Below are 7,283 nucleotides of genomic sequence, written 5' to 3' on the forward strand. Positions count from 1 at the left end.
AAGTCAGCCAGATCTCTTGAGTTCAAGGCCAATGTGATCTAAAAAGTGAGTTCCAGTACAGCCAGGAATATTACAAAAGAAACACTACCAAGAAAACCAAAAGAAAAAACATAAACAAAAAACCTGAAGAAGAATCAGTCAGCAGAGATACATATGGGGTAGAGACAGAAAGGGGAAAGGGAGGGAGGGGAGAGATGAGAGAAAGAGACAGGAAAATAGGGGAGTGATGGGGTGGGAAGGAAACAGAAAACAGAGAGGTAGGTGGGGAGAGAAGAGAGAAAGAAGTGTCACATGGGCACTGAAGGAACATCTCGGCACCAAAAATACTGGCCTCAAAGCCTTTCTTCCGTGTGCTCATTCTAGGAAACTGGAGTGACAGTAAATCATCTGCAGGCAGGATTACATCCTGGTGGCCTTTGAGTCTTCACTGTGCCTAAACACAGAACACAGGATAATTGTCCCGCTAAAGTACACAGCAGCCTAACTTTTTGCAACAAACCAAACAGAACACGTAATCTTCTCTACCTTTCCCTGTCACTGGAACCAACAGGTAAAACGGGGTTATTCTCTGGTTCCCTCATAAACTGCATTTAAGAATTTGATGTCTCATTGACTGGTTTAAGGCTATGTGGTTCTCAGTCTCTCTTTTTCTTCACTGAACAGCTGCCCAGTCCTCTGCCTTCCCACCCCCACCCGGATCCCCACTCAGGTTCCAAAGCCCAGGCCTCGTCCCTCCCAAGATTAGGCCTGGTGAGCAACAGCTGGAGGTAGAGCGCCCTGCACAGACTCAGTGACTGCTAATACCTGACAGCGGCCGTCCGGAGTCCCGGTGGAAAGGTATGGGGAGCATGAGCATGGAGACAACCAACTCAACTCACCCCTACAGGGTTTTTATCCGGGGAAGAGGTGAACAGTGGGGAAAAGGAGATGCTGGGGTTCTAAAGGAGAGGGTACATGAGAGACGACCAAATACAGAAGTCAGAGGGCATTGGGCCAGCAGACATTGTTCAACAGCCACCATGTGGTTGCTGAGACTTGAACTCCATTCCTCAGCAAGAGCAGAAAGTTCTCTTAAGTGCTGAGCCATCTCTCCAGTGCCTGTAATGTTTGATTGTCAGCTTCACACACTGGGGAGGGAGAGCCTCAGCTGAAGGATTGCCTGTATCATATTGGCCTGTGTGCACAGCTGTTGGGCATTTTCTTTCTTTCGTTTTTATTTTATTTATTTTGTTTTCTGGGTTTGTGAGACAAAGTTTCTTTGTATTTCGCTGATAGTCCTAGAGCTCACTTGTAGACCAGGTGGGCCTTGAACTCAGATATTTGCCTTTCTCTACCTTCTGAGTGCTGACATTAAAGGCATGCACCACCACCATCTAGCCACATTCCTGGGTTTTAAATGGAGTTTGTAGGACAGAAAAATGCATCCTATGATGCAAGTCTGTAGACCTGAGTTCAAATGCTGAAACCCATTTAAAGGTAGAAGGAAAGAACTGGCTCCACATGTGCACAAAAGTGCTCTCTCTCTCTCTCTCTCTCTCTCTCTCTCTCTATCTATCTATCTATCTATCTCTCTCTCTCCTCTCTCTTGTTATCTCTCTCTCCTCTCTATCTTTCTCTCTTTCTCTATCTCTAACTCACACACACATTAATTAAATAGTTAATTAAAGACTGAATTTGTAACTGTATCTACCTCTAGGCTGTGTCAGGTCTTGGGACAGACTTAGCACTTTGTTTATATAGTTAACATGGAGGATTGTTGGGGATGGATACTCCTGCCTGGGACCACATGTCACTATCAGCATCCCTGACACCCAACCCCAGGAGCACTGTCTATATCTTCTTATGACCTCAAAGCATCCGTGGAGGAGGAACTTAGCGCTTTGACCATAATTGCTTTCCAGATGGTATGGGATGCTGAATTAGCCCTTTCTCTTTGCCTCTGTGACAGCATTGATTCAGGCTCTGCCACCATCTACAGTAGCTCTGCCAATTGGAACTGTCTGTGAGAGTGGACATATTTTCTTCTGTGCTACACACACAGTGGTCACCAGCCCCGTGTGCTGACTGGACACTGTCAGAGCACAGCTACAGGACTATACAGAGAGAAGTCACTTGAGTCCTCCCCTCACTCAAGATGAAACTCCTTCTGCTAGTCACTCTGCTCACAGGTAGGACCCTTGTCCCCTCTGAGTGTCTTACCATCTCCCTTGTCTGACAGCACCCAGAGGTCATTCGTTAAGTTCTGATTTGGGATTCCCATTGGGGTCTAATAGCCTCTGGATTGGGGTTCCCTGATCACCCCATGTCCACAACAGCTGGCATCTTTAGCCTCTAGGTCTAAACTCAGATGACCCCTTAGAAAAGTCCACTACTGCCGGGCATTGGTGGTGCACACCTTTAATCCCAGCACTCAGGAGGCATAGGCAGGAGGATCTCTGTGAATTTGAGGACAGCCTCCAATACCACAGAGAAACCCTGTCTCAAAAAGGAGGAGGAGGAGGAGGGAGAGGAGGAGGAGGGAGAGGAGGAGGAGGAGAAGTCCACTACTGATCCCCCATGGAAGACCTCATCCTCCCTGGGGAGTGGATGTGGGGTGAGATGTGGGAGTCATGGGCAGATGAGAGGGAGAGGGAACAGGGATTGATATGTAAAATAAGATTGTGTCTAAATTAAATAAAAAAAGATTTTTTTAAAAGTCCACTACATTCACCTACACAAGCAAAGAAGCCCCTCTGCCTCTGCCATATTGCCCTGACACCCATTTCCCTGGCTCTAAGCTGCCCTGGCAATTTGAATTTTCTTACCCTTTTAAAAATATTATTTTTTATTTTATATGTATGAGATTTCCCCTGCATGTGTCTCTGTGAACTGTGTGAGCAGTGCCTACAAAGGCCCGAAGAGGGGTCTGATCCTACAGAACTGGGGTCAAAGCCAGTTTTGAGCTGCTATGTGGATGCTGGAACCCAGCCTGGGTCCTGTGCAAGCTCAGCAAGTGTTCCTGACTGCAGAGCCATCTTTCCAGTCATCATCACTAACTTAATTATGCAGCTTTGAATTTCCTCCAACTCAACATTATTGCCCAGACTTGAACCTTCTTACCTCTACCTTCCAAGTGTAAGGATTACATACATACCTGACTTACTTCTGCAATTCTTTTTTGTTCTTCTTTTTTGTTATTTGAATCATGGCTTTTCTGTGTAGACATGACTGCCCTAGAACTCACTCTATAAACCAGGATATTTATGAACTCAGATATCTACCTGTCTCTGCCTCCAGAGTGCTGGGATTAAAGTCCTGAGATACAACCCCTTGAAAACCTTGAATTTTCTGATCCTCTTGCCTCTGCCTCTAGAACTCTGGGATTACACATTGTGTGATCCACTGTATCTGGTCATTTTAATGGTGGCCAAGTATCCCACTGCAGACTGAATCCTGGCTTATTTACCTACTCCTCAGCTGATGAACAGTTTGTTATATCAAATGCTGACATTACACATGATGAACTGACCATTAGCCTTGTATTGAGCCTTGTGTGGCCATACAACAGATTCCTTCTAATTCTCCAGTGTAAAACAACAAGGCTGTGTGGCTGCTTCTCTGGCTCAAGGTCTCAGCTAGAACTGTGATGAATCCCACTGCTGGCTAAGGCTAGGGTTTCGCCTAGGCTTGAATAGGGGTGGGGCAGCTTTCACACTCAAGAGATGGTTGGGTTGTTGGGTTACTGAACTAAAAGGTCAGTTCATCCTTGGCTGCTGACTGGAGAGTGTTCTCAGCTCCTCAACACAGGGACCACAGGGCAGCTCACAGTGTAGCAGCTGTCTGACTGACAGTTATAAATGACAAGACAAGCAAGACAAAAGGCAACTCTTATAGAACTTAATCTCAGAGAGGTAGCCCAGTGCCATAGAGTGGTGTTCATTTATAATCCTACCACTAAGGAGGCTGAGGACAGAGGGTTGCCCCAGAGTTGGAGACTAGCCTGGGTTACAGGGCAACTCGCTGTCTCAAATAGGTAGACACCTTTCTGCTCAGGCCTGGTAACTTTAGTTTGGCCTCCTAGACCTACATCATGGAGGGAGAAAACCAACTCCCTAAAGCTGTCCTCTGACCTCCTTATCTATAGCATGACATTTATGAGTGCTAACAAGTGTGTGCTTGCAAATTTGTGTGAGAATGAACACACACACACACGCACACACACACACACACACACACACACACACACACACACACACACACACACACACACACACTCTATTCACTGCTCTTCCAATGCAGCAACAGGTGAAACTCAAGGAGGAAGCTAGCAGGCAGGAATCAGACCCCCAGTAAAGCCAAGTGGGATTGATGGAATGTGCTATCTGTTCTTGCAGCAAGAGCTATTGCACAAAACATCAGTCTTCAGGCTGTGTGGCAGTTTGGCAATGCATTTGAGTGTATCCTTCCTCTGCCTGTTCCCACAAAGGAGTACACTGCCTATGGCTGTTACTGTGGCTTGTCCAGCTGGATCCCGTTTCTGGAAGACTTAGATCCGTGAGTGATCCATCTGATGGGAGACTGGAGTTTCTGGGTTGGGGAAGGAACACAACACAAGCAGAGCATCTCATGAAGCATGATAGGCATAGCCACCATACATAATATATTTTGCCTTGTTTATTTACTATTTATTTTTGCTTATTTCCAGCCCTAGTTATCATGGAACTCCCTCTATAGACCCTGTTGGCCTTAAACTCAGACATCTTCCAGTTTCTTCCTTCTAAGTGTTGAGATTTAAAAGTGTGCATCACTACCCAGCATGTATTTTCCCCTCTTGTAAAGAAATTGCCCAAGAGAACCCTGTATATAGTGGTCCCTGAAAGCAGAATGTGTGAGATGTAAATACTGGGCAATGCTGCCATCTAATGCCAGACTAGAGCATGGTGAAACATCACAGCCACCATCAAAGTGTGAGCCTTGGTTTTAAAAAGTCAATGAAGTTTTCAAATACATAATTTCACTATATTCCTGCAGCTTTGGGTTTTTTTTTTCGAGACAGGGTTTCTCTGTCTAGCTTTGGAGTCTATCCTGGCACTCTCTCTGGAGTCCAGGCTGGCCTCGATCTCACAGAGATCCGCCTGCCTCTGCATCCCGAATCCCGGGCACAGCTTTGTTTTTTGTTTTTTGTTTTTTGTTTTTAATTTATTTATTAGTTCCAGTTAGGGAACAAGTTTGTTTCACATGTAAGTCCCTTCTCCGTCTCCCTCCTCCCACCCATCCCTCCTCCCCACCCCAGCCTATCCCCCCACCCCATCCACAGCTTTGTTTTTTAAAAAATCATTTTTTAAGACAGAATCTCACTTATGCATCCATGGCTGATCTCAAATTCAGAGATCCGTCTGCCTCTGCTTCCCCAGAACTGGGATTAAAGGCCAGCACCTACCACACTCCACAGAAGTTAATTTCAATAAATATATGCTTAGTAAAAATTAGAGATTCACTGGGGAGTGGTGGAACACACCTTTGATCCCACCACTCAGGAGGCAGAGGCAGGCGGACCTCTGTGACTTCGGGATCAGCCTGGTCTACAAAAGCTACTTCCAGGACAGGCTCCAAAGCTGTGCAGGGAAACCCTGTCTAGAAAAAAAAAAAAAAATTAGAGATTCTCAAGCCTCAGAACCATTTCTGCTAGAACATCATGTTTAAATCTTCCTGATATGTTTAAGAGAGATGGCAGGTGAGAACTGACCTCCTGTGAGTCCATACTCCTCCCTCTGCTGTTCCTCCCTCTCTCCAGGTGCTGCAGGGCTCGGGACAACTGCTACGCTCAGGTCGATTATCTGGGAAACTGTGCATTGCTCATAAGAAACCCCTACACCAGCTCCTACTCATACTCCTGCTCTGGGACTGAGATCACCTGCAGTGGTAAGTTTACCCGCTGGAACCTCTGGACTCTGCTTGTCCCTAGGCTTGTTTGTAAGGGTCACAGAAGTAACAAGCACAGTCACCATTTAGTGGTCTTTTCCTTGGTCCCATTTGAACTCAAACAACCTTATCAGGTAGATACTAAATACAGGTGATATCTCAGATGAGGAGGATGAGGAAGGCTGGGCCACTTGCCCAGGGTCATCCAGCTTAGAAATGATAGCATTTGGTTCTAGAACACTGTTCTACATCAGTCCAATGTGTTTTTAAACTCATTTAAAGATTTTATATGTTTGTGGGGGAGTTATGCCTGTGCCACATCACAGGTGCAGAGATCTGAGGACAACATGTCTGCTCTCTCCTTTGACCATGTGAGTCCTGGGGATGGAACTCGGCTTCAGACTTGGCACCAAGTGCCTTTATTCCCTGAGCCATCTTGCCTGACCAAAGCCTCTCCTATTAGCTGCTATGTTATACTGATTCCTATTTACTAAACAATACAAAGTTGCATCATTGACTATAAGCCAAGCACTGGACTAAACACCTATGCAGGGCAAGATTTATCATTCCCATTTTACATGTAAGGATTCAGAGAACTGGTAATACAACTCAGTTGCTAGAGTGCTTGCCTAGTGTGCACAGTGCCCTGGGTTCCACCTCCAGAACCCATACATTGAGTGTGGTGGTGCACACCTGCAATCCCAGAACTTGGGAGGTAGAGGCAGGAGGATTATCTTAAATCATATAATTTTAGAAGTGGTGGTTGATATTTGTAGTTTTCCTGGTTTCAGGATTAAATATCCCTGTTTATATTTTTATGTATAGGAATGAGTCGGCATCCTGCATCTTTTTCGGTCACTCTCTACCAGGTTTTTAGAGGCTGGGTCTCTCACTAAGCAAGACACTACACACTGTACCCTCTAATAAAGCATCTGTTGAAAGAACTGAGCTTTGGAGATTGTATTCTCTGTCTACCAAACATAACTAGATCCTCAGAGAACATCAATCTCCCTAGCTGTGGGGGCTGAAGATTAATGGGAAAGACATTGCCATTAGGGGATCACCTTGAAGAGTGGGTGCACCTTGAAGAGTTGCTAGCCTGACTGACAAACAAGTTGTGGGGATCTATACTCCCCATTTCCCAACAGACTTACAGATACACCAAGCCAACAGACTTACAGATACACCAAGCCACCAAGCCCACCTTGTTTTTCACATGGTCTCTGAGCATCCTAGGTCAGGCCCTCATGCTTGTATGGCAACAACTTTACCAACTGTGCCATCTCTGCAGCCCCACAATGAATTTTTAATTGTAAGTTTGTTCCAGCAATTTGGGCAAACCCATACACTTTTGTGTGCTGTGTCTCCCAACCCTGAGTCTG

The sequence above is a fragment of the Cricetulus griseus genome, chromosome 4 (genome assembly GCF_003668045.3).
Source record: "Cricetulus griseus strain 17A/GY chromosome 4, alternate assembly CriGri-PICRH-1.0, whole genome shotgun sequence".
NCBI classification, from domain to species: domain Eukaryota; kingdom Metazoa; phylum Chordata; class Mammalia; order Rodentia; family Cricetidae; genus Cricetulus; species Cricetulus griseus.